Consider the following 25,811-nt stretch of genomic DNA (forward strand, 5'->3'; position numbering starts at 1 on the left):
GGTCCTTTAAATCTTAATCTCTGTGCTCCTCTATCACACCTTCCCTTCCCCCTGCCCTGTGTTCATTTATTTATTGAAGAAACTGGGTAATTTACTGTGTAGACTCTTCCACAGTCTGGATTTGACTGACTGAATCCTCATGGGGAATTATTTAACGTGTCAACATGTCCTTTTCTCCCCGTATTTTATGTACATTTTCCTAGTTAAATACTTTTAATTGTAGGATTAGGTTTACAACCTTTCCACAGATGGAAAGGTTGCACATTCTCTTTGCTCACTATTCTGAGATGCTAGAATATAAATCTTCAATGAAAGAAGAAAGAGACCTGAGGAAAACAAATGTCTCTTAGTAATGCTGGTGGAAAGTAAACATGACTAATACTGCTGTTACTCAGGGTGTAGGTAAACTTTTTCTGCAAAAGGCCAGATGGCAGATACATTCTCCTTTGCAGGGCATACAGTCTCTTTCATTTACTGACCTCTGCCATTGTGGCACAAAAGCAGCTACAGCCACATGCAATATGTAAAGAAATGGGAGCAGTTTTGTTCCTAAAACTTTATTTACAAAAACACTTGGTGGGCTGGATGTGGCCTGTGGGCAGTGGTTTGCTGACCCCTGCTCTGCACCTACCAGCTTGCAGCTGCACAGCTTTCAACTGCATGTAACAGGTTGCAAACGAGGAAGTGAAACTACAGGCTGTGCCTTTTGCGCGCTGTGGTCTTTTTCAGTGTGGAGGACTATATGGTATGAGTGAAAGCTGGCAGAAGGAAATAAATTGCATAATGACCTTTAGATTGGCTTGCTTGTCTCCGTTTTCTGAGTACAAGCTGCTCTAGTGACCCAAGCCACATAGTGGATGAATTCTAGAGCTGAGACAGCAGGTGGAGGGTCAGGTTGTGAATAAAGGAAACAGTCCAATAGGAGAGCTTGCTGAGCCCCAAGTGGGACGTGACACGAAGACCTCATCACTTCCCAGTGTGAGTAAGGGCTGGCATGCCATTTCCCCTTAAAAATATGCCCTCACTGGTTGAGAAAGACTTAATTAACCTTTATCACAAATAGGCTAACTTTAGTGAGAGGAAGAAATCTATTTCTAATTTCGCTCTCTTCCATATTCATGCACGCTTTCATACTCTGGATGTGTAGATGACAAAAGGTGCCTTGAGTTTCTGACTCCCACATTTTTCCACACCTCTCTGACCCTTCCTAGAGAAATATTGTACATTCTATAGCACTTAAACAGTGTTGTAAAGGACTTGCACTTCCGTAATTTCATTCTACCCTCACAACAATCCACTGAAATGGGATAAATATCATTAATTCCATTTGATAAAGAAAGTGGGGCACAGAACTGGTAATTTGCAGATCAAGAAACAGCTAATTAGAGGCAGAATCAGGATCAGAATTCAGGTTTCCACACTCTCTGGCTGTGGTATTTTCAGGCAGAGTTCAGAAGGCCTCTGTGTAAAAACGGTAGCTTCTCATCTCTGTCTAATGCAGCTTCCAATAAAATGCAAACACATTTTATTCCTTACTCACACCGTGGATGCCTCTGTTAAGTAGGAACAAACCAAAATCAAAGTGGTACCTCAGGGCCACTCAGTGGACTACTTATATTTTGATTCCTCAGTTAACAACAACAAAAAAATGTACTGTGCCCTACTGTGAGTAAGGCTATTGCATTTTTACTGCCTAAGCAAGCAACAGAATCATGAAATCTCAACATTTCAGAAAAGCTCAGTGATGTTAGAGCTAGAAAGCCTGCCTAAGAGAACCCACGTTTGCTGCTCATGAAATGCAAATTTGTACATGCTTGCTCGAGTGCAATTTGGCAGTTTATACAAACAGCCTTCAAATCTGTAACCATACATACAGGGCAGAGTTTGGCTGCTGTGGTAGAAAGGGTAGAAATATGGAGAAAGACTCAGCCCTGAATCCAGGCACACTCCCTAAAGACTAAGTCTGCACCTGCATGAAAGACCCCCGACCCGCAGCACCAGCCTAGCACAGAGTCACAAGCAAGAGTAGTCAACTGCTGAGGTAAGGCAGGAGTGTGGCGAGACTTCCTCTCGGTTGCAGGTGTGCAGAGAAAGCTCAGGGTGGAGCACTAACCCTAAGCAAAATTCTCTGATGCCCCAGCCTCCACCCTAAACAGAAGTCAATGGCAGGCAGCTCTCCACTAGGGGAATCTGAAGCCTGAAAAAAAAAAAAATGTGAACTCAGCTCAACTCCTGCCTGAACAGGCTCCACCTCTCACATTTACAGCACAGAAGAAAAAGTATGAGTATGCTCATTTACAGGCCAAAATATTAGTTAATTCAATCCCTCCCATTACACACAATATCCAGTGTTCTATCTAGCGGGAACAACATGCATGAAAACATAGGGAAAGGCATGAGATTCTTAGCAAAGAGTCAAATGGAAACATTTGATGAGAAAAACTGCAACATCAGAGTGAATTCCTTTCGTGGGCTCCTTAGTAGACCTCACACAGTTGAGGCAAGATTCACTGAACTTAAAGATATGCCCATTTAAGTTATTTAAACTAAAAACATTAAGGAGAAAAAAAGTAGAAAAGAAGGTGCAGAGCATCCAAGAGCTGTGGGATGATATAAAACAGCTCATGAGAGCAGCAGAAGGAGAAGAGACAGAATAGGACAGAAGTCATATTTGAAGAGATAATGATCAAAAATTTTATTGGAGCAATGAAAGGCAGAAAACCACAAATTCAGGAAGCTCAGGAGACACCAGGCAAGATAAGCAATAAACAAACTCTCCAACCAGATACAACAGTCAAATTGCCAACAATGAAATATAAAAGAAAAATCTTGATGGTAGCTCGAGGAAAAAAGATGTAACTCATGCAGAGAACAAAGCTGATAAGTAGAGCGGACTCATCAGGAATTACACAATTCAAAAAAAAAGAAGTGACATCTTTTAATACTGTCAGATGAGAATTCTTCACCCAATGAGAATACCTTTAAAAAATTCAAGGAGCAATAAAGATTTTTTAAGATAAACAAAAGCTAAGAGAATTCATCATCAGCAGACCTGATAAACATACAATGTTAAAAGTTCTTCAGACAGTAGGAATATGATAGTAAATAGAAACTTAGATCTGCACCAAGAAATGAAGGGCTCTGGAAATGGCAAAAAAAAAAAAAAAATGAAGGTAAATAAAAGAGATAACGGATGGTCCAAAGTAAAGACAAAAAAAAAAAAAAAAAAAGGTTGGGTTTATAATACATGCAAAAGTAAAATGCATGACAACAACCACACACATAGATGGGAAGGAGGGATTGGAACTATACTGTTGTCAGGCTCATTTCATATTTGCAAGTATACTGTGATAATAATATAGAAAACATGATATATTACATTTTTATACATAAATATATATGCATTCTAAAAAGGCTGTATTTTTTTTTTTTTGAAATGAGGTCTCGCTCTGTTGCCCAGGTTGGAGTGCAGTGGCATGATCTCGGCTCACTGCAACTTCCATCTCCCAGGTTCAAGTGATTCTCCCACCTCACCCCCGAGTAGCTGGGATTACAGGTGGCCCACACCATGCCCAAGTAATTTTTGTATTTTTAGTAGAGACGGGGTTTCATCATGTTGGCCAGGCTGGCCTTGAACTTCTGACCTCAAGTGATCACCCACCTTGGCCTCCCAAAGTGCTGGGATTACAGGCATAAGCCATAGTGCTTGATGAGATATTAATCCAAACGTTAACAATTTCTCTCAGTAATGAGATTACAGATGACTTTTTTCTGCTTCATGCTTCTCTAAAAAATGTCTAGCATATACATTTGTACAGGGGAAAAATGGTTGTGCTTTAATATTGCCTAATTTGCAGCCCACAACTACCATCTGTCTCAACTCTCATCACTCGCATTCTATACTCTTAGTGCCCCAGAGAAGTTTAACTTAGCCATTAACATCCCTAATATGTAAACTTTGAAGGAACCTGCTAAACCTGAAGATACCCTGCACCTAAAAATACATGACTCATTTTTTCCCATTAAAGTAGAATATTAAGTATGGTTAGAGTTAAAGATCTATAGGCACTTTCTGAGAAGCAGCATGAGTTTAAATTTGGATAAAAATAAATTCCAATGACCTTCTTCACAGAACTGGAAAAAAACACCTTAAACTTCATATGGAACCAAAAGAGAGCCCGCATAGCCAAGTCAATTCTAAGCAAAAAGAACAAAGCGGGAGGCATCACACTACCGGACTTCAAACTATACTACAAGGCTACAGTAATCAAAACAGCATGGTACTGGTACCAAAACAGAGATATAGACCAATGGAACAGAACAGAGGCCTCACAGGAAATACAACATACCCACAACCATCTGATCTTCGACAAACCTGACAAAAACAAGCAATGGGGAAAGGACTCCCTGTTTAATAAATGGTGTTGGGAAAACTGGCTAGCCATGTGCAGAAAGCAGAAACAGGACCCCTTCCTGACACCTTACACCAAAATTAACTCCAGATGGATTAAAGACTTAAACATCAGACCTAATACCATAAAAACCTTAGAAGAAAATCTAGGCAAAACCATTCAGGACATAGGTGTAGGCAAGGACTTCATGACCAAAATGCCAAAAGCAATGGCAACAAAAGCCAAAATAGACAAATGGGACCTAATCAAACTCCACAGCTTCTGCACGGCAAAAGAAACAGTCAGTAGAGTGAATCGGCAACCAACAGAATGGGAAAAAATTTTTGCAGTCTACCCATCTGACAAGGGGCTGATATCCAGAATCTACAATGAACTAAAGCAGATCTACAAGAAAAAAACAAACAAGCCCATTCAAAAATGGGCAAAGGATATGAACAGATACTTTACAAAAGAAGACATACAGGAGGCCAACAAACATATGAAAAAATGCTCATCATCACTGGTCATCAGAGAAATGCAAATCAAAACCACATTGAGATACCATCTCACACCAGTTAGAATGGCGATCATTAAAAAATCGGGAAACAACAGATGCTGGAGAGGATGTGGAGAAATAGGAACACTTTTACACTGTTGGTGGGAATGTAAATTAATTCAACCATTGTGGAAGACAGTGTGGCGATTCCTCAAGGACCTAAAAATAGAAATCCCATTTGACCCAGCAATCCCATTACTGGGTATATATCCAAAGGATTATAAATCATTCTACTACAAGGACACGTGCACACGAATGTTCATTGCAGCACTGTTTACAATAGCAAAGACCTGGAACCAACCCAAATGCCCAACGATGATAGACTGGATAGGGAAAATGTGGTACATATACACCATGGAATATTATGCAGCCATCAAAAACGATGAGTTCACGTCCTTTATAGGGACATGGATGAACCTGGAAACCATCATTCTCAGCAAACTGACACAAGAGCAGAAAATCAAACACCGTATATTCTCGCTCATAGGCGGGTGTTGAACAATGAGAACACATGGACACAGGGAGGGGAGCACTACACACTGGGGTCTGTTGGGGGGAAATGGGGGAGGGGCGGGGGGTGGGGAGGTGGGAAGAGATAGCATGGGGAGAAATGACAGATACAGGTGAGGGGACGGAAGGCAGCAAAGCACACTGCCATGTGTGTACCTATGCAACAATCTTGCATGTTCATCACATGTACCCCAAAACCTAAAATGCAATTAAAAAAAAAAAAAGCATTATTCACAAAAAAAAAAAATAAATAAATAAATAAATAAATAAATTCCACCTGGAGTTTTGAATCTGACCGGACTTAGTGCAAACAAAAAAGTAGATACTATTGTAATTTTTTATATATTAGTTTCTTAACAGAATGTTTGTTCTTGTACCAAAGACATTTTTTCTTGTTCATTTAAAAATTATAGAATACATTAGCATTTGGGAAGTTTCTGAAAGACCTCTGAGTTCATTTGGCCTAGTCACCTATATTAACCCAAGAGGCTAAGTGATTTACACGGAGTCACAGAGCTTGGCGCTTGGTTAAGACCCCGGGTTTCCTAATTCCCAGGTACTGCCCCTTCTATTTCACTAAGCTCTTTGGGCTTATGTATAAACCACTATTTTCATTGCCAGCACAATAGCATCTTATTTAACTTAACTTTTTCAACAAACTATTCAAGGTAATATTTATTCACTCTAAAAACTTAAGTATACGTATGATTAACGAATATCTTTTTTCTCTAGTATTTACTTCTCTTTAATCCTTTTTGAAAAATGGTAGACAAAGACAAAAAGGGAATCACACATACACACAGTTACATTTTATATACAACGAAGGGAGTTGGCTATACATATATTTATATAACGCATTAATGGGACCTGGATAAATATTTAGAAATTTGACTGAACAAAATTATAGTACACAGCAAGTTTAATTCTCTCAAATTTCTAGGCCAATAAATTAATTAAGTACTTAAGAAAACAACATGAATCACTGTTATATCCTCTAATGTGTGGCTTTTGTTCTTATGAGTGATACCATTTCTAGCCCTTTTTTCTTTTGTGGTTTATTCACTTTCTTCTTTGCTGATCCTTCCATCTTGATTTTCAGATAAGGTTTTTGTCTGTAACCTATACTCCTTGAAGGCCCCTAACACTGAAGTTAGGGGGAAAAATTCTAATTTACAATAGGTTTTGCCTTCTACTTTTAGAGAAAAGAGAAGCAAATCACCCAGAACGGACTAAGATCTCTCGGGATTTGTAAAAATTCAATATATTCCTCTGCAACTTCATCATACTCCTCTACAGTAATATGTGGTATTGCATGTTACATTGTATCATATATTTTAGAATAACTGTTAAAAGATCCGTCTAACTCCAAAAATAAAGACAAGTTTTTACAGTACTTCCTAAACTATAAAACTGGCTTAGAAACAAAGAAAAATTTTAATAATGAATTGGGTGAGGGGAGAAATTCTATCCTGGATATAAATTTATTTCAATCCCATCCTTAGCACATGTCCAGTGGAAAGCACATTTCCTCGTGAATGAGAAGGCAAGGCCCAGACGCTCACTCTTCCACAGTCACTAGGAGAGCCGATGCTGAGAATGTGCCTTATCCTTAATGAGCTTATTTCTTCATCCATTCAGTGGACACAATACCTCCACTGCTCCCATCACAGGAGTATCAAGAGGAGTCAGGAGATAATTTGTGTTAAAAGAAGGAAATTCACAAGTATTTCCTATCTTTTGTCTTAATATACACAACAACCCTCAAAAGAGGACATCCGTAAAAATCTGTAAAATTTGATGTTTTGAAGACCCTAAAAATCAAAAAACCTTGCCAAATGTCACAAAGCTGCCATCAGTTGTCTGACCCCAAGTTCATTTTTTTCCCACTAGACCAGGCCATGCTGTCACCTTACTTTGTGGTGTACTAACATATAATTGTGTCTTACTATTAAAGCATTTCTGGAGCACCTGAGAGTGTGCTAAGAGAGAAGGATTGGATGGTGGCAGGGCAGGACAGTGGTTAAGGGGTAGATTGCTTAGCTTCAAATTCTAGGCCTACCTCATACTACCTAATTAACCGTAGGTAAGTTTATTTAAATTCTCTGCATCAGATTTCTCATCCGTAAAATTAGGCTAAAAATAGTACTTACTCATATCATAGTTGCTGTGGTTTGAATATGCCCCCCTAATTTTATGTGTTAGAAACTTAATCCCCAAATTCACATGTTGATGTGATTTGTAGGTAGGATCCTTGGCAGGGATTAGTGATTAGATAAGCTCACCGGGGCATGGCCTCCCAATGGGACTGGTGGCTTTCTAAGAAGAGGAGAAAGACCCAAGCTGGACATGCATACTTTTGTTCTCACCATATGATGTCTTCTGCCATTTTGACAAGGCCCTTACCAGGTGCAGCCCCTCAACCTTGGACTTCCCAGCCTCCAGAACTATAAGAAATTTTTTTCTTTATAAATTACCCAATCTGTGGTATTCTGTTATAGCAACAAAAAACGGACTAAGATAATAGATTGCCATGAGGATAAATGAGTTAATAAGTGTAGTCTTAAGAAAGGTACTTGGCATTTAGTAAACATTGTAACTATTAGGTGTTATTTTTATTACTTATTATATGGACATTTAGAAATGTATGAAACAACTGCATCTCACAAGGATATTATAAAATAATTTGGGTAGAAAAGGCACGCAGGTCTAAAGTAAGCCTTGAACTATAAGGTGCTAAATCAGATGGATCTTATGAGGGACGCGGAAGGTCTTAGAGGAGCATCAGCTCAGAACAGGCTGTGTCTGTGAACCATGCTGGGGCCAGGAGCATCTGAGAGGAATGGGAAGCTTGGGCCAAGATGAAGCTGATTTAAAATGATAGATATATGTGTTATATAACATGATATATGTGATAGAATATAATTGAAATATATGGGTACTATTGATGTAAGGGACCTGGAAAAAAACAATTTCCTCTGCTGGGAAATGGTGGAATTGCCTGCTTATTTCTTCTTTCTCAGCTGTTTCTGAAAAATCCAGCCAAATTTATTTCATGAAATAATTCCCAAAACAGGTGCATATTTGTAACTGCCCAAGGTGAAATTAGGGCCATTTTCTATATTACTTGTGATAAATGGGAAACTTTTTGTCTAAATATATAAAGGATATATGTGAATTACTGATGTCTCCCCCAACCCCATGTGTCTTCTTTTCTTTAAAAATGTCTGGGAGAGGTTATCGTTTAAGGAGAGAGTTAAGTAGATGATATCACCAAAATCTTGTAGATAATGAACAATTAACTTATATGACCTTTTAGCTGGTTCCTTGACATGTTTCCACTGAAGACAAATTCTAAAATAATTAAATGTTACTTTGAGATGGAATCCAGTATCCTCTGCTAATTCTTACCACTTGTCATAATTTTTGCCTCAAAATCACTATTATGATTAAACAGTAGTCAAATTAGCATAACAAATTGAAGATCAAGATTTCAGTGTTATCGATTTACATTGAAAACACATACATTTTAGAATTTTATGTTTTCTCATTCTATTCTCTTGTACTTTAACATTATTTCTAGTATAAATAGAAACAGAAAAATGATTAGTGAATAAGTTCACAGACAAAGCACAGGAAATACACAGAAGCAAAGATTACTACCATCCTTGTTCACCCTATACATATATATCTTTTGAAAAGTCTTTTAGCCTCTCAGGGGAGAGGTTGCATCTGCTAACTCTGGCACAGAACAGGTAATCAACAAATGTTTGATAAATTCTATTTAATAGTCACATAGATTTTGATACAATGTAGAAAATTAGAGAACTGAATTTCTATACCTTTAATCTTCTTAGAGAATATAAAAACATAATATTTTTCTGTAAGTTTTTATTATTTTTCCACTGAAAGTTCTAATGGTTTTTATAATGGCTTTATTGTGATAAGATTGACATATCATAATATTTACAATTTTAAATAGTACAATTCAGTGATTTTTTTCTAAAGTCTATTCACAAGGATGTGCGATCACCAGCAGTATCTAATTCTAGCACATTCTCATCATTTTCAAAGAGGAATCCCATACCATTAGGCAGTACTTCCCATTTCTCTGTCTCCCAAGACCTGTTCGTTAGTAACCTACTGGCTGTCTCTATGGATTTGCCTATTCAGGACCTTTCATACAAATGAGATTATACAATATGCAATTTCTTTGTGACTGGCTTCTTTCACTTAGCATGTTTTCAAGGTTTATCCATATTCTAGTACTTTTCAGTACTTTATTTCTTTCCATGAGAATGCCTAGTTTTTAAATTCCTTAAGAATCCCATAAAAGTATGCAAACAATGATAACTGCCAATGATACAGAGTCGAGATTTCAAGGATATACTCAGGAAAATTTTTAATATTTGAATAGACTGATAAGAAAACACTCCAGTTTTCCTAGTGTGACACTATATGCAGGACATTTCTTTTTAAAAAATTGGACTTAAATGATCAAATATTAGTAACACAGTATTGAAAAAATTCAGAAACTTCCCTCATACCATAGTGATCATTATTAAGATGACCACCAGGCCAGGCACAGTGGCTCATGCCTGTAATCCTAACAGTTTGGGAGGCTGAGGCAGGTGGATCACTTGAGGCCAGGAGTTCAAGACCAGCCTGGCCAACATGGCAAAACCCTATCTCTACTAAAAATACAAAAATTAGCCTGGTGTGGTGGTATGTTCCTCTAATCTCAGCCACTTGGGAGGCTGAGGCATGAGAACTGCTCGAGGCAGAGGCTGCAGTGAGTCAAGATCGTGTCGCTGCACTCCACTCCAGCCTGAGTGACAGAGCAAAACCCTGTCTCAAAAATAATAAAATAAGAAAAGAAAAAAGATGACCACCATTGTCAGTTTAATTTTCCTCTTTCTTCATGAGTCTTTAATTACATGAAATAGACCTTTTTAGACAGAGTCCTTTTCTCTTCCCCAGTTTTGCTAACTGCTTGCTTATTCTACACCAACTTTTCTCTGTGTGCTTTCTGGATAAGGAGATTAAGTTCATACTGGACTCGCTGAGACTGACACCAAAGATACTGACGCCAGTGACATTTCCGCAGCCTCACTCCTCTCAGAGAGACCAACTAATCCCATTTGATCAGACACCTGATAGCGCCGGCCTTCCCAGGAAGCAGCAGCAAATGCTTGGATATTTGCTGTTTGTTGTGAAGTCAGGCTCTGAGTGTTGGGATCTGTTCTGCTCTAAATAACTCAAGAGCCTGATTTATTTTCTTTTAAGGATAATATGAGGCTATTTATTGTTAATCCTGTCAGAGGCATGCCTTTGAATTGAGGTTGGCTCATCAGCAATTCAGATAAGGCACTACCAGGTCTTCCTTTGGTTCTCAAGTGATTTAGGGGGAAGGCAGACCATATCTAAAGATTCCCAAACCTGCTTCTCCCCACGTACACCCTCAGCCAATACACACAATCCCAGCAGTTGCCACAGGAGGAGAAAGACCAGGATGGAAGCTGATCTTGGACCTCCTCCCTTAATTGCATCTTCCATCTTTGCATGATTGGATATTATAGGTGACTGGGTCTTTGGAGCCCAGTAATTTTCAATATATGCTTAGAATTTTTTTTATATTTAAAATTGTGCTAAAATATACATAAAACTTCCAGTGTAACCATTTTTAAGTACACAATTCAGTAGCATTAAGTACACAGCCTTCTGCAATCCGTCTCCAGAACTACTTTTATCTTGAAAAATGAAAAACTTTATAGTCATCAGCTGCTTCTATGCCCTTTCCTCTCAGCCTAGGACAACACCATTCTACTTTTGTCTCTAAATCTGACTACTAAAGATACCTTGTGTTAAGTGCAATTCAGTATCTGTCTTTTTGTGACTGGCTTATTTCACTTAGCATAATGGTTTTTTGGTTTTTTTGTTGTTGTTGTTTGTTTTTGAGACAGAGTCTCGCCCTGTCACCCAGGCTGGTGTGCAGTGGCGGGATCCTGGCTCGCTACAACCTCTGCCTCCAGGGTTCAAGCGATTCTCCTGCCTCAGACTCCCAAGTAGTTGGGATTACAGGCACATACCACAATGCCTGGCTAATTTTTGTATTGTAGTAGAGATGGGGTTTCATCATGTTGGCCAGGTTGGTCTCTAACTTCTGACCTCAGATGATGCGCCCACCTCAGCCTCCCAAAGTGCTGGGATTACAGGCATAAGCCACCATGCCTGGCCAGCATAATATCTTAAGGTTCATTCATGCTGTAGCATGTATCAAAATTTCCTCCCTTTTTAAGGTTGAGGAATGATCCAGTGTGTAGATGTACCACATTCTGTTTATTCATTCATCTGTTGGGCTCTTGGCTTGCTTCCACCTTTTGGCTACTGTGAATAATGCTGCTGTGAATATGCATGTACAAATACTTCTTGAGAACCTACTTTTCATTATTTTGGGTATGTATCCAGAAGTGAAACTGCTGGATCATATGGTAACTATATTAGCTTTCTGAGAAAATGATGAGCTGCTTTCATTGTGGCTGTACAAATTCACATTTCTATCAACAATGTACAAGAGTTGCCATATCTTCACATCCTTGCCAAGACTATTTTCTGATTTGATTTTCATTTTTACTTTTTGATAGTAGCCGTTTTATTAAGTGTTCCATACATGCTTTTAAAATATAATTTTTTAGGCTACATTTCAGAGTTTCCGCAATCCTATAAACAATGAAAAATTTGGGGGAGGGGCACTAAAGATTGGCATAGTAAATGCCTAATTCCTGTAGAAATTTTTTAGAAAAAGAGTTATACTTTAAAAAAAAAAAAGGACACCATTTATTTAGACCAAGAAGCTGTTTGACATAACAAATATAATTAAAATGGAATAAAATTACCAATTATGGGACCTCTACTTCGCACAGGCTCTATAAAACATGCATTATCTCATTTCATCTCCATAGCAACTCATGAAATAGATGCTATTAATGTCAATTCACAGAGGAGCAAAGTGAAGCTGGAGGGGGTTACAGGTAACATGACTAGAAAATACCAGAGCTGAGATCTGACCCTGAGCTGTCTGATTCCAAAAGCTGTGCTGACTCTTTCTTGTGGGTCCTAGAAGAGAAAATGAATCCTGATAGTGAGTCGCTTTCTAACTTGGGTAAACTTTATCTCCAGCTCTGAATCCAAGTAGCATAGTCTCTATACAGAAAATGCTGCTGATGGCCAGGTGTGGTGGCTCATGCCTATAATCCCAGCACTTCAGGAGGCCAAGGTGGGCAGATCACGAGGTCAGGAGATCGAGATCATCCTGGCCAACATGGTGAAACCTTGTCTCTACTAAAAATACCAAAAAAAAAAAAAAAAAAAAAAAAAAAAAGAAGCTGGACATGGTGGTGCCTGCCTGTAGTCCCAGCTACTCAGGAGGCTGAGGCAGGAGGATTGCTTGAACCTAGAAGGCGGAGACTGCAGTAAGCTGAGATTGCACCACTGCACTACAGCCTGGGCAACAGTGTGAGACTCTGTCTTGGAAAAAAATAAGAAAAGAAAAAGAAAATGCTGCTGACAAACAATTTCCAACCAAAAGGAAACAGTGTATTCCGTGCCAGAAAAAATAGTAATGTCTCAAAGAGTAGCTAGTTCAACTTTTTCATTTTAAATAAGAACTCATGGCTTTTCTCTGTATTTCTTTAAAGGTGTCACTATTAAAGCTCAATCAAAATAGCCTGCTATCTGTTTACAGTAAAGAAAGCCCTTCCTAGCTAGAAAGATCTGTGAATAGAGAGACATACATAGTAGTTGAATGGAAAGGGGCATTTAAAACTAAACTGTAGAGGAATCAATTACTTTCTCTACATTGAGGAAAGTTATTTTAACATTTGAAACTATTTCAAATGTGTTGATCTAATGATATTAGATTTCCTGAAATGGTTCTAATGAATGCTCTAAGTTCAATAAAAATTCCACCTCCTTTTTTTTTTTTTTTAACATTCTGCCATCAAAAATTCTTAAAAAAATAAAGGGGATTTATATTATAAATTTTCTATACTCCTATATCACTTCTGATAAACCTGGAACTAAATTAATTTATGTGTTGAATATTTTTTCTTACCCCTCGAGAAATTAAATCACTCTTGCAGGCTTCTGAGATATTAGTTAAGTTGAAATTCTTAGTTTCTCAGATATCTTACCCTCACTTGATCTTTCAACAAATTAGATGCTGGAGTTTCAAACACATCAAGAAATGAAAACAATGAAGTTTCTAAAGAAAGATGGTTTGGAAATACCAAAGTCAGTCTGGTGCCAACAGCTTTATCTGTGGTCAGCACACTTGTCCTAAGGAACTGGAGCTACTCCTGTAGGGGCCCATGAAGACCCCAGCTACCACCAATGGCCAATACTCCATCATCAATGAGAATGAGGTACTGAGGCTGCCCGCTGAGCATGGTGCTGACTCACCCCACAACCTAGCATGTCCCACCAACTCTGTAGGTCACGCACTGAGGCATATCAAAACGTGTTAGAAGATCTGGATTCACACCCAGTGTTCTGCCACTTTATTCTAAGTAGGACCTAAGACAAATGGGGGCCTCACTGACTCATCTATATAAATGTATATATATTTTGGCCGGCGTAGTGGCCCATGCCTGTAATTCCAGCACTTTGGGAAGCCAAGGTGGGTAGATCACGAGGTCAGGAGTTCAAGACCAGCCTGACCAAATGGTGAAACCCCATCTCTACTAAAAATACAAGAATTAGCCAGGCACAGTGGCAGGTGCCTGTAATCCCAGCCAGTCAGGAGGCTGAGGCAGGAGAATCACTTGAACCTGGGGAGTAGAGGTGGCAATTAGCCGAGATCCTGCCACTGCATTCCAGCCAGGATGACAGCATGAGACTCTGTCTCAAAAAAAAAAAAAGTGTATTTTTTGTGAATTTCATATGATATACTATATACCTAAAGGTGTTTTGTAAGATGTAAGATATAAAATAAACTCAAGGCTATATTAAGGGGTTATCAACACAAGAATAATTATTACAAGTAAACAATTCTTAAACACTTCCATGACTCAATTTTGGGCAATTTATATGGAGAAACACTTTCATAACATGGCCTTGGTCAATATTTTCTAATCTCACCTGATCAGAAGAATCACCCGAGGAACTTGTTAAAAACACAGATTGCAAGTCCCCACTACAGATTTAATGAGTCAGAATCTATAGGAAAAAGTGGCTGAAGCAAACTGAGAAATACTAGTTGAGAGGCCCTGACTTAGAAACTATTAGAAAATTTGCTTTTAAATTTTAAACTCAGGGGGCTTCACTCCTTTTAGAGGCAAGCCTGCCTTGTATTTTTTACCAGGGAATATATATTGCATGATTTTGCCATAAGGTCATTGAGTTTCTAAATACCCAGAGTCCATTTCAAAGCATGATTATTTAGGGATTCAAAAATGTATTTAATTCACCTCACAAGCCTGGCCCAGGCAGAGACCAAATCACCAGCCAGAACCCAAGAGGCTGCTGTCAGTTCTGGTTTTCTTGTGATGACCTTGGATTAAGTCAAAGTCCAAATACACATTGCCTTTGATGTTACAATATTGCAAACTACACAGATTTTCGTATTGTCTTACTTTACTGTGTCTTAGCACTAGCTCCACTATTTTAACCGTGCAGCTTGGCACAAGCTATGGAACTTCTTGCTTCCTAGTATAAAATGGAAATCATATCCACACATCACAAAATTATTGTGAAGAATAAATGAAATACTTGCCACTATACCTGGTACCCAGTGATACATAAAAGCTATTAACTAAATTAGTTTGAATTTTGGGTTAAGTTTTTTTCCACTTCATGTTTCAAAGTCTTAGCAGTAGTAGGAGCTGAATGGAGCCTCGGGGTCTTCTGACCAACTGCTCTCTGGGATGCATTGCTAGGGGATACTAGACACTTTCTGAGGAGCATCCAAGACCAACCATGGATTTCTGGGCCCTTCCTTCCCATCCTGGGACATCTCACTGCTCCATTTCTCGGCTGTAAAGAGATGTTCAATCCAGCATGTCTGATGGGTGTGTCACTGGCCTTTTGGTTGGGACACTGTTATTTGGGACACTGACCCATGTGTTGAAGGAGGCTAAGCCATCCTGGCCCTCTCCCATTACATGCCAACCACCACTGTGACAACTAAAAATACCTCTACAAATTTCCAAATATTTTAAGGAAGGTGATGCTCCTTTTTCCTCCACTGAAAACCAGTGGCTCCGGCAGGACTCCACAGAGGTCATCAGCAAGGAGAAGTGCATCATACCAGGAGATAACTGGCTGCTCCTGTCAGTTCTTTTCTTTCTGTGACTGGAGTCAGCCACAGCCTGTAACTTCAGTTTCCTGATTTCCTCTTCAGACATGTCACAATGCACCTTAAACACTACTGCCATCATTGGACCTCTCCACTTAAAGACCTGCAATAAATAACTCCCTCTACCTACAGGACGAAGGGCAGGGCTGCAGTCCAGCCTGGCACTCACAGAGCGCCTTCCCCACTGGGCTGGAACTCTCATCATTCATCTCCAGTCTCATTTCACACCTGCATGTGGGCTTCAGCCTCCTTTTCTTGGAGCTGATCCCCATTTCCACATTTCCATCTCAGTCTAGCTTTGCAACTTTTTTCTTCCAATTATCTGGTTCATGCTGATCTTCTGTCTGAATTTGTTTTCTTAGAACTTCTTGCTAGAGTTTGGAAGATGGCCAGTAAATGATCCTGCCTGTGTCCAAAGGGGCTGACACCCGTGAAACCCTTAAGTTCTATGAATCCCTAACCCCTACACTCTAAGTATCTCTTTGCCCTTTCTGTATAGTCTTCACCAGAGGAAGAACAATGTTTTGTTTCATTGCTGTGAAAGAACTGCAGTGCTCAAGGAGGGCACTGGGGTTTATCTGAGCAGATCCAAATTCACTGTCTGATGACAGGGAGTGTGGACAACGTGCCAGAACATTTAGCAGAAGATCAGTCTGGGGCATGGCAGCCCCTAGCTGCTATTTTCACTGCATGGGAGAATTAAAAATTCTACAGCTAATGAATAATTATCTTTTAAAGTGCAAATGAATAAAGTGAGCTCTACCAACTCCTATCTTAATAGAACTTTATTTCACACAACTTCAAAATAGGATTTATTCGGGTCATTTAAAAATGTTCTCAGAGCGACAATTCTAGAGCAGCACTGTAGGAGTCAGGGCACATATTCAAGGAGAAAAAGTGAAAAACCTTCCCATTTCTATGATTTCTTTTATTGGTTTTCTTACTATCTCAAACGATGTCATTCATTAATGATGTCTTAAAGGCTCACTTCCTCATACTGACAAACACCACCACAAACAACATAATTCATTCTGAGAAATAACATTGCTGATGACTTCTAGATATCATGCTTCACAGGGGAATGTGCCTTGCAGCGAGAGGGTCCCCTCCTGGATGAAAGCAGTGACAACCACCACTCTCGAGCCCTTGCCCATGTCTTGTGGGCTAGGTACTATGCTATGCAATTTCTGTACATTATTTCATTCAATCATCACAATGATAGTGTTGGGTTCTACCATTGGATCCAGTGTATGGATGATTACCCTGAAACATAAACAACTCACTCAAGAGCACCAGGATAAGCTGTAAGGCCATTGTGGGACTCCAGCAGTCTGACTTGAGTGTGGTTTACTTTGCCCCTGTCCTATATATACTCTATCGTGAAAGGGGGAGGGGAGCTGAAGACAGCCTCCATTGCTGTCAGACAAGGTGGTTGGGCAGAGGGCAAGGGCCTGGGGTTGACTGACATCTCTCTCACTTGGCTAAGAAAACTGCTGGCCAGGTGAAGGGACTTGCCCTGGACCACACCAGTGACCAATGATACAGCCAAGAAAAGAGTCTAGGGTCCAGCACGTATTTCTCTCCTCACTCCACTGTCACTTAGAAATGTCACTTCTTCAGGTGAGGAACAAAATAGATCCCACCCCACACAGGAAGATGTCAAAAAGTTCAAATATATAAATGGATATCAGATGAAAATACTTCTTTAAAAAATGTATGCAGAAGATTCTCCTTTGTGTGGCATTCAGGAAAAGGCAGAAATGAGATTACATGAGATTTACCATGTAATCTATGTTTACATAGATTTGTAATAGATTTACAAATCTACGTAAACAGGCATCTCCTTCGTTCTGCCACCTTACAAAAACTTACTGGTTTTGTTCCTCCCGAGATGTTAATATCACCATGGCAACAAGAATATGTTTAATGCAATAGACACACGGTTACTTTCCCATAACTCATATTTCTTTGCTAAGGCTCTCAAATCCCCATTTTCATTCAGGAGGTTTATATAACCCTTAAAAAAAGGAAAAAAGTCTTTGTCTTTAATGCTGTTGAGCCTATACTAGGAGACAAACCTATTAAAAAATATGAACCAATAAAAAGAAATGTATATGTTTGGTCTCTGTTGGGATAAACATTCAAATGCTAAAAAAGTGACTGCTATAAGTGGGTTTTATTTTCTCATTTGTGATTTATTGTATTTTATTTAAAGCATGATTTGTATAATGAGAGGAAATGTAGAGTCATCCCATGGTATCCATGGGGATTGGTTACAAGACTCCTGAGGATGCCAAAACCCGTGAATGCTCAAGTCCTTTACATAAAACAGCATTTGCACATACCCTACACGCTTTCTGTATACTTTAAATCATCTCTAGATTTATGATCAATACAATGTAAAAGCCATGTAAATAGTTATTATACTGTATTTTAAAATTTGTACTCTTTTTCTATGTTGTATTATTTTTTATTGTCTTTTTCCCAAATATTTTTCATCCATGGTTGGTTAAAACCACGGATGTGAAATCTAAGAATACGGAGGGCCAACTGTCTTTTAAAGACATATCTGCAAGTGCATCACTACACAAACCAGAGTAGAGTCTCCAGAAGCCCTACACCCTTGTAAAACCATTATGCGTTTGCCACACTCTTACTGGAGCCAGGCTCGCCTCTTCTCCATGCTTCAGTAGCTAATGTCCTATCTAGCATCTTCTGGTGGTCACCTGGGGCTTTCATAGCCCAGAGCCTGAGGCCCTGCATAAAACACTCTTAATTGAACAAAGCTTGGAAATAGACTTTTAGCCTAGGCTTAGCCCATTAGCCTGGGCCTGTTATCCAAGGTCACCTACAGAGCTGAATGCAAAGTCTCCCTGCTGCTCAATTAAACTTGTCCCTCTGCCTCTGACATTCAACACTTAGGTTTGGTGCACTGGTCCAAAATTCTGTGGGAATTCCATGTATTTTTCCATTTTCCTTAATGAAACTGAGTGTAGTCTGGAAAGCAGCTCCTAGACCAGGAGAGATCCAGACTGAAGTAACAGGAATTTTGATAGACTAGGGAGAGGAAAGGAAGTTTGCATAGATACTGGGTGCCCAGGAAGGCCAAGAAGTGGTTTTGTCATTCATTTTTGAATTCAATAAATATGTACTGAGTCCCTCCCAGCACCAGGTACTGAGCTATACTCCAGGGATTCCAAAGTGTGTAAGATGATACAGGTCTGTTCTTGGAAAATTCAAAGTCTTGCATGTGAGATGAAAAACTGGATATAGGAGAGAGCTTTATTTTCTTACATTTTTACTTTAGCCCTCATAGGATTCTTATGATAATAAGTATAAAATGCCTAATAAAGAAGCTGGACAATAAATTATAACTTAAATCATCATTATTACTCTAAATTTCACCTGTAGAAGAAAAGAAGGGAATGGGCATTTACTGAGCACTTATTTTGTAGCAGGCAGAATTGCTGATGTTTTTACATTCATTGATTTCTAGCTCAATGAAATGCAGCCGAACATTTTGGTGACTCTATTAACATGTCAAAGTAGGTGGATAGGAAAAAAGGCTATCAGGCAGCAAAAACAAATCATCCACTGAAAGAGCGAAGAATTAAGTTTATGTTAAAGTCACTAGCACAGAGCCGGGCACGTGGTGGGCACCTGGGGACCAAAGGAAAACCTGGAGGCAGAGGATGACTCGGGCATCTCAGCCTTCAAGGGGCTGAGGCAGCAAATAGTGTGTGCAAAATGGACAATAGCAGATACATAAAATGATATTTGAGGGCTAATATGAGTGGAAGTACAGGCTGTGATGCTCACCTGTGGGAACAGGGAGTAACTGTCTTCCTCGAGGGAAAAAGTTGCACTTTCAGGTCATTATGACATTGAAGGGAAGGAAGGCCTAAGATGAATGGTTTCACAGCTTTGCTCAAAATACCTTTCTATGATGATGGACATGCTATATTTCTGTGCCATTTAATAAGACAATAGTCACTAGCTATTGAGCACTGGAAATGCTCTTGAGAATTAAAAAATACGCCTTAAATTTCATTTAAATTAAAGCTAGTTCCCCAAGTTAGTGACATAGCCCAGGTGTAGAGAAAAGAGATACTCTTGAGAATCAAATGTTCTTGAGAAACAAAAAATGCTCAAGAAAAAAATGCTCTTGAGACTAAAAACATACAACTTAAATTTTATCGAAGTTAAACCTAGTTCCCCCAAGTTAGTGGCTACAGAAGTGACAGCCCAGGTAGAGAGAAAACGGAGTTTTCCTTCCTCACTAGGTCCCAGAGGCAGTTAAGAGGCCTGGACTCTGGCTAGGAGAGATGTGGTAAAGAGGTTCCCACTCGGGGGAAGTGAGAGGGACTCTGCAACACAGTGCTCTCTGGGGGCTCAGGACGGTTCACCCGATGAACCCTGAGGAAGGGGGTACAGCCCGTGCTTTGGGGACACTGTTATAGAAGACCTATCCTTCGGCTTCGCCTTTCTGCTTTCAACTCCTTTTTATCAAGTCCCGAGTTTTCAAAAAAAAGTCCTGTTCAGCATTATAGCCTAGATGTAGTTACGTTTTGGGGACTTAAGGAAGAAATTGTATTACGTGGTTTGGCACCTCGGTGCCTGAACAGATTAGCAGAGCAAGGATGAACCAAATACGAAGGATTCTCACCTTAGTAATAAATACCGATGGTAGAGTAAGTGGGCTCCTCAAGTCTGAACCTTCAGGTCCAGCTCATAGTATATGCTCTATAATATTGCTAAACTGGATTGAATTTAGAAAAGAAATCCCCAGATAATGCTCACCCATGGATACTGTTTTGCTCACACATGTGGTAAGCCATGTTGGCCTCAGGTTTGGGCAGAACTTGTGTTTTTTAAAAAATGATTTCAACTTTTATATTCAGGGGTATCTGTGCAGGTTTGTTATGTGAGTCTATTGCACGACACTGAAGTTTGGTGTACAAAAGATCTCATCACTCAGGTTGTGAGCATAGTACCCAACAGGTAGTTTTTCAACTCCCCTCAAGAGCAGTCTCCAGTATCAGCTGTTGCCATCTTTACGTCCATGAGTACCTTATGTTTAGCTCCCAGTAATAAATGAGAACATGTGGCCCTTGGTTTTCTGTTCTTGCATTAATTTGCTTAGGATAATGGCCTCCAGCTGTATCCGTCCTGCTGCAAAAACCATAACTTTGTTCCTTTTTCATGGCTGTGTGGTACTTCATAGTATATATGTATCACATTTTCTTTTTCAAGTGCACTGTTGATGGGCACATAGGTTGATTCTGTGTCTTTGCTGTTATAGTGTTTCAATGAACATGTGAACACAGGTGTCTTTTTGGTAGAACGACTTATTTTCTTTTTAATACATGGCCAGTAGTGGGATTGCTGGGTTGAATGGTAGTTTGGTTTAAGTTCTTTGAGAAATCGCAAACTGCTTTCCAATTAGTGGCTAAACTAATTTACTTTCCTACCAACACTCTTGTTCTGTGTAAAAGTGCAGAAGAACACGTATAGTAGTTCAAGTATCTAAAAACTTTGCTCTCATTTTATTCAAACATTAGAATATCTTAAATAAAGTAACCTTTTGTATGATTTAATAGAGTTCTGAATGTGGTCCAATATCTGTCAAAACCTTGTATAAAATACCTGATATTTGAGAAAGGCAGTCTAACGGACATGTTAACCAGTCACTGATCTGTGGCATTCATGCCAAGTTCTTTCCTACACAACTAGAACGTCATAAGGCTAAGTAGCTGGGTCACAGTCTCTCAGCTTCTCTGGGCAAGGTGCCTTCATAGCTGGAGATACAGCAGTCATACGCAGTAGGGAGTAGTACAATTGAGCCTTTTAAAGATATTGCTAACTATGTAACTTTCTGTTCTTAATAGAAGGATTCATATGATAAAAATAATGTTTGAGTTATTTCACACAAAAATTAGTCTCTATGGGTAACTGTAAGATTTCATTTGTCAAAAATGAAAACTCTATTATACATGCTTCCCTTTCCACTATACATATCAGAGCTTTTAAGGCCTACATTTATCTTCCACTCTATTTACTGGCTCATTCCTGCTGCATGGTAACATTTACCTTTTTGGTTCCCCACTTCATGTCTGTATATTTTAATCTGTAAACCACTCGAAATCCTTTTGGAAATAAATGAGGTATAAAATCCAAACACATAAATCCCTAATCTTTTCAGAGATCCAAACACAAAGTGCTAAATGGCAAGACTAATAGAAGAATACTTGATTCAATTATCTTCTCAAAACGGGAAGCTGAATAATAATTTACAAGGAAAAGGTCAATGACAAGAGTGAAGATGAGATTAGGTGGTCCATTATATTTGATGAAAAAACTCAGCCAGCGAAGTATTCATCTATCTTCTTCAATCAATAAAGGGAACTTTGCAGGCATCCACATAATATAATTTGGCCTTTTGTTACTCTAGTGCATAAATGCTCCTTACTGGAATGACAATCAGTAGTAGATCTGGTACGTTTCAGTTACATTCTCTTTCCCAGGAGAGCTAGAATGATTTGCAAAGAGAGCAAGGGTCATGCATAAATTCAGACAGTGTCAGTGCCATCTCAGCAGACTCAGTTCAAAGAATGAAGAATGCTGACGCAGCATTGCAGCATTCAGCAGCTACTGCAATAACTCTCTGCGGCAGACAGAGTCTGAATAGCTCTCCAAGGATAATCCAAAAGGAAATATTGACAATGTCAGACAGGATATCTTACATATACACAGCAAAATTACAATGTAAAAGTCAAAATTGACATTGTAATAAAAATTGAAGGAAAGATGTTAATAAAACAGTTAAGTATGCTATAAATCAGTTACCAGAACTGCTACTCAGGGGTACACATCCATCACTGACTGGGACCTGCTTTACTGCTGCATAAATTAGCTGGCACTACATACAAACATGGAGAGCAATTCGTTCTATTGTGTACTCCCTTCAGTCACATGGTGTTTGTTTCTGCCTATTATCTGCTTTGGAAATGAACATCTATCGCATTCAGGAAACAATTCCAGAGTGTTGTTCTTCTTCGACTTCCTCGGCTCTCTTTGCTAGCAGGTGGCCACTCTCTGGGATGTGCTCTCAGTACAGAGTGCTACAAAGAACTGCAAGACTTTATCTGCCATACTTCTTTCTTCACTGATTTAAATCTTCCATTCTCCACTGTATTTTGTCACAGGTAGAAAACAGAAATCACAACCCCCCAAGATAAAGGGTGCTGGTGTTCTTTATCTACTTCTAACCACCTCATCAATAGCTCTGTCCAAACCTGGCTCTGAAGCATATGATTTATGGTAACAATTTGCAGCCAATTCTTAGCAAATAAGGCTTAATGATGCTCCCTTTATTGCTCTGACTGGATACAGTTTGATCCTGTCTGCATTCAGGGGCCTCTGACTTTTACCTGCTACTTCTGTTACCTTCCTGAGAGAGCTATGACCTAGAAAGACCCCATGGAAGCTGGGAAGGGAGAGGCCTCTGTAATACAAAAGTGGAGATGCTAGATTATTATGTAATAAAATTGCTACAGATTTGGAACCTAACATGGATTGCTTAAGGCAATTGGCAGTTGCCTCAGTTTAAGCTCTTTTTTATAAAGAGTTCTCAGGTACCCCAAAGCAAGTCATCAATCACCCACTGCAGAGAGAAGCAGAGCTTGCTGGGGAATATGCGATGGCCCAAGCCTCCTATTAAATAAAATCAAATTCCACCACAGCCTTCAGCTCAGAATGCTATTAGACGTCATTAATTAGGAAAGACAAGGGAAAATGCATTTCTGAATCAGTGAAAAGTCTGAATTTTAACATATTTATTTTAAACAAAAGCACAGTGTACGTACTTTAAATCATATATGCTAACTCACAAAGGTTAACAACCTGGGTCTGATATCGCCATTGATTTTTAATCCATAAATAAGCATCTTTTGTAATTACCACAGTCATTGTTTTAATGCAAATGGACACTTAAGAATCACTTGAAAAAGTCCGAAAATACTGTAATACGTCTTTTTAAATTGCTTAAACATTTCTCCAATCCTCTTGTTTTCAGCAACCTCAGGACATTTCCAAACAAAGCCAAAGACAAACTTCAAACATCACCCTGACATAAATTTTCCAAATGTCCTAATTAGAAGATGTAACTTAATGAGGTTTTTATTATGCTGTAAATCACAGAAATAAAACCAGAAGAATGCATCTTGAAATGAACTTCAGTTTCAACATTGACATACAATGTTTCTACTTGACTTAAAGAAGTGCTTAACTTTGTCCTTCAAAGTGTCAAAGTAGGCCTTGGATCTGCCACATCAAGGATGTAGTTAATGCAGTGAGAAAAACTGTGAATAAAATTGGCTGTCGCTCTCCAGTCATTTAAACTGATGAAAGTGTTTAGCAAACTCATGACAATAGAATAGGAAACAACTTTTCTATTAGTACAATCTCAGCCCTTATTAATTTTTACAGAATGAACGAATTACAAGAGGAAAAGTAAAATAAACTCTCTTTAAGTTGCGTAGGGAAGAGAATAATGGTTAGGAGTTTTGGGGCTGAAATCCTGCCTCTTCCAACCTGCTAGCGCCGTGATCCTAAAACAGCTACTTCTTATCTCTAAGCCTGGTTTCCTCTTCAGCAAAATAAGGATAAATTATGCCTTTCCTTGTATTAGGATGTGTGAGATAAAATGCACAGCCTGGCATCTTACAGTCAGGAACTACTTCAGAAATCATATTATTTTTACTGCTGGTGCTGGCATTACACACTGTCTCCCTAGCCAATCTAGTTCCATTTCTCCTCTAAGAAGTGAGTGTTCAGCAAAAAAGACTTCAAATGTTACGTTCAAAATAACAGTGCTGCTTGATACACTGTGGATATATGTCCCCACCCAAATCTCATGTTAAAATGTAGTGCCCCGTGTTGGAGGTGCTGCCTTGTGGGAGGTGACTGGATCAGGGGGAAGGATTTCTCATGAATGGTTTAGCACCACCCACTTGGTGCTGTCCTCATGATAGTGAGGGAGTTCTCGTGAGACCTGGTCATTTAAAAGTGTGTGAGGGACTTCTCACGAGACCTGGTCATTTAAAAGTGTGTGAGGAAGTTCTCACGAGATCTGGTCATTTAAAAGTGTGCGGTACCTCTCTTCTGGCTCTCTGGCTCCTGCTCTGGCCATGTGATGTGCTGCCCCTGCTTCGTATCCTGCCATTATTCTAAGTTTCCTGAGGCCTCCCCAGGAGCCGAGCTGATGCCAGTATCATGCTTCCTGTACAGCCTGCAGAACCAGGAGCCAACTGACCTCTATTCTTTATAAATTACCGAATCTCAGATACTTCTTTGTAGCAATGTGAAAACAGATGAATACACTACTATGGCTGCTATTAGTGATGATACCATGTCAGGCACTGGCTGGGTGATTTACATGCGCTATTTCTTTTAATTTTCACAGTGACTTAATGAGGGAGAGGTGATGTTTTATAATTGTTTATTTAATTTCATTATTCATCTTATAAATGAGGAAACTGACGGACACAGGGAGAAAAGTGAAAGCCAAAATTTGAACCCAAGGAGTCTCTAGTCACAGTCCAGACTTTGAGCCACTACTTGATCCTTCCCCCATCTTCCCTTGTACTTCCTTCCGATAGTGTTTCTGATGATCAAGCTGAACAGCAGTTTTTAAAGTGAGGGCAGTACTACTCTGTTTGGATGTCCAGCCTGCTGTGCTGTGGGCCATATAACATTGTAATTTCTTTCTCCAATGGATATGAGCTTATTCAGGTTACACAACCTTGTTATTTATTATGAAAGTTTGTAGGGGCCAGAAGATAAAGTCAAAAGATGGTCTCATTATTTGGCTTCTGTAATTTAGGCCTCACGTGGACACTCCAGAACATTCCCATTGTAAGGTTAAGACCCTGATCTCTAGAGCATCAAGTGCCAGCTGACCAATTTCTAAGGGTTTCAAAAATTTCAACTCCTGAAACAAAAT

General features: G+C 39.2%; 1 protein-coding gene across 5 annotated transcripts in view; it reads right to left on the reverse strand.

Moving 5' to 3' along the window:
• The window catches only part of ANK3 (ankyrin 3), a 698,348-nt gene that overhangs the window by 212,791 nt on the left and 459,746 nt on the right, over positions 1–25,811 (reverse strand). The gene's annotated exons all lie outside the window — the stretch shown is intronic.

The sequence above is a fragment of the Saimiri boliviensis genome, chromosome 12 (assembly GCF_048565385.1).
Source record: "Saimiri boliviensis isolate mSaiBol1 chromosome 12, mSaiBol1.pri, whole genome shotgun sequence".
NCBI classification, from domain to species: domain Eukaryota; kingdom Metazoa; phylum Chordata; class Mammalia; order Primates; family Cebidae; genus Saimiri; species Saimiri boliviensis.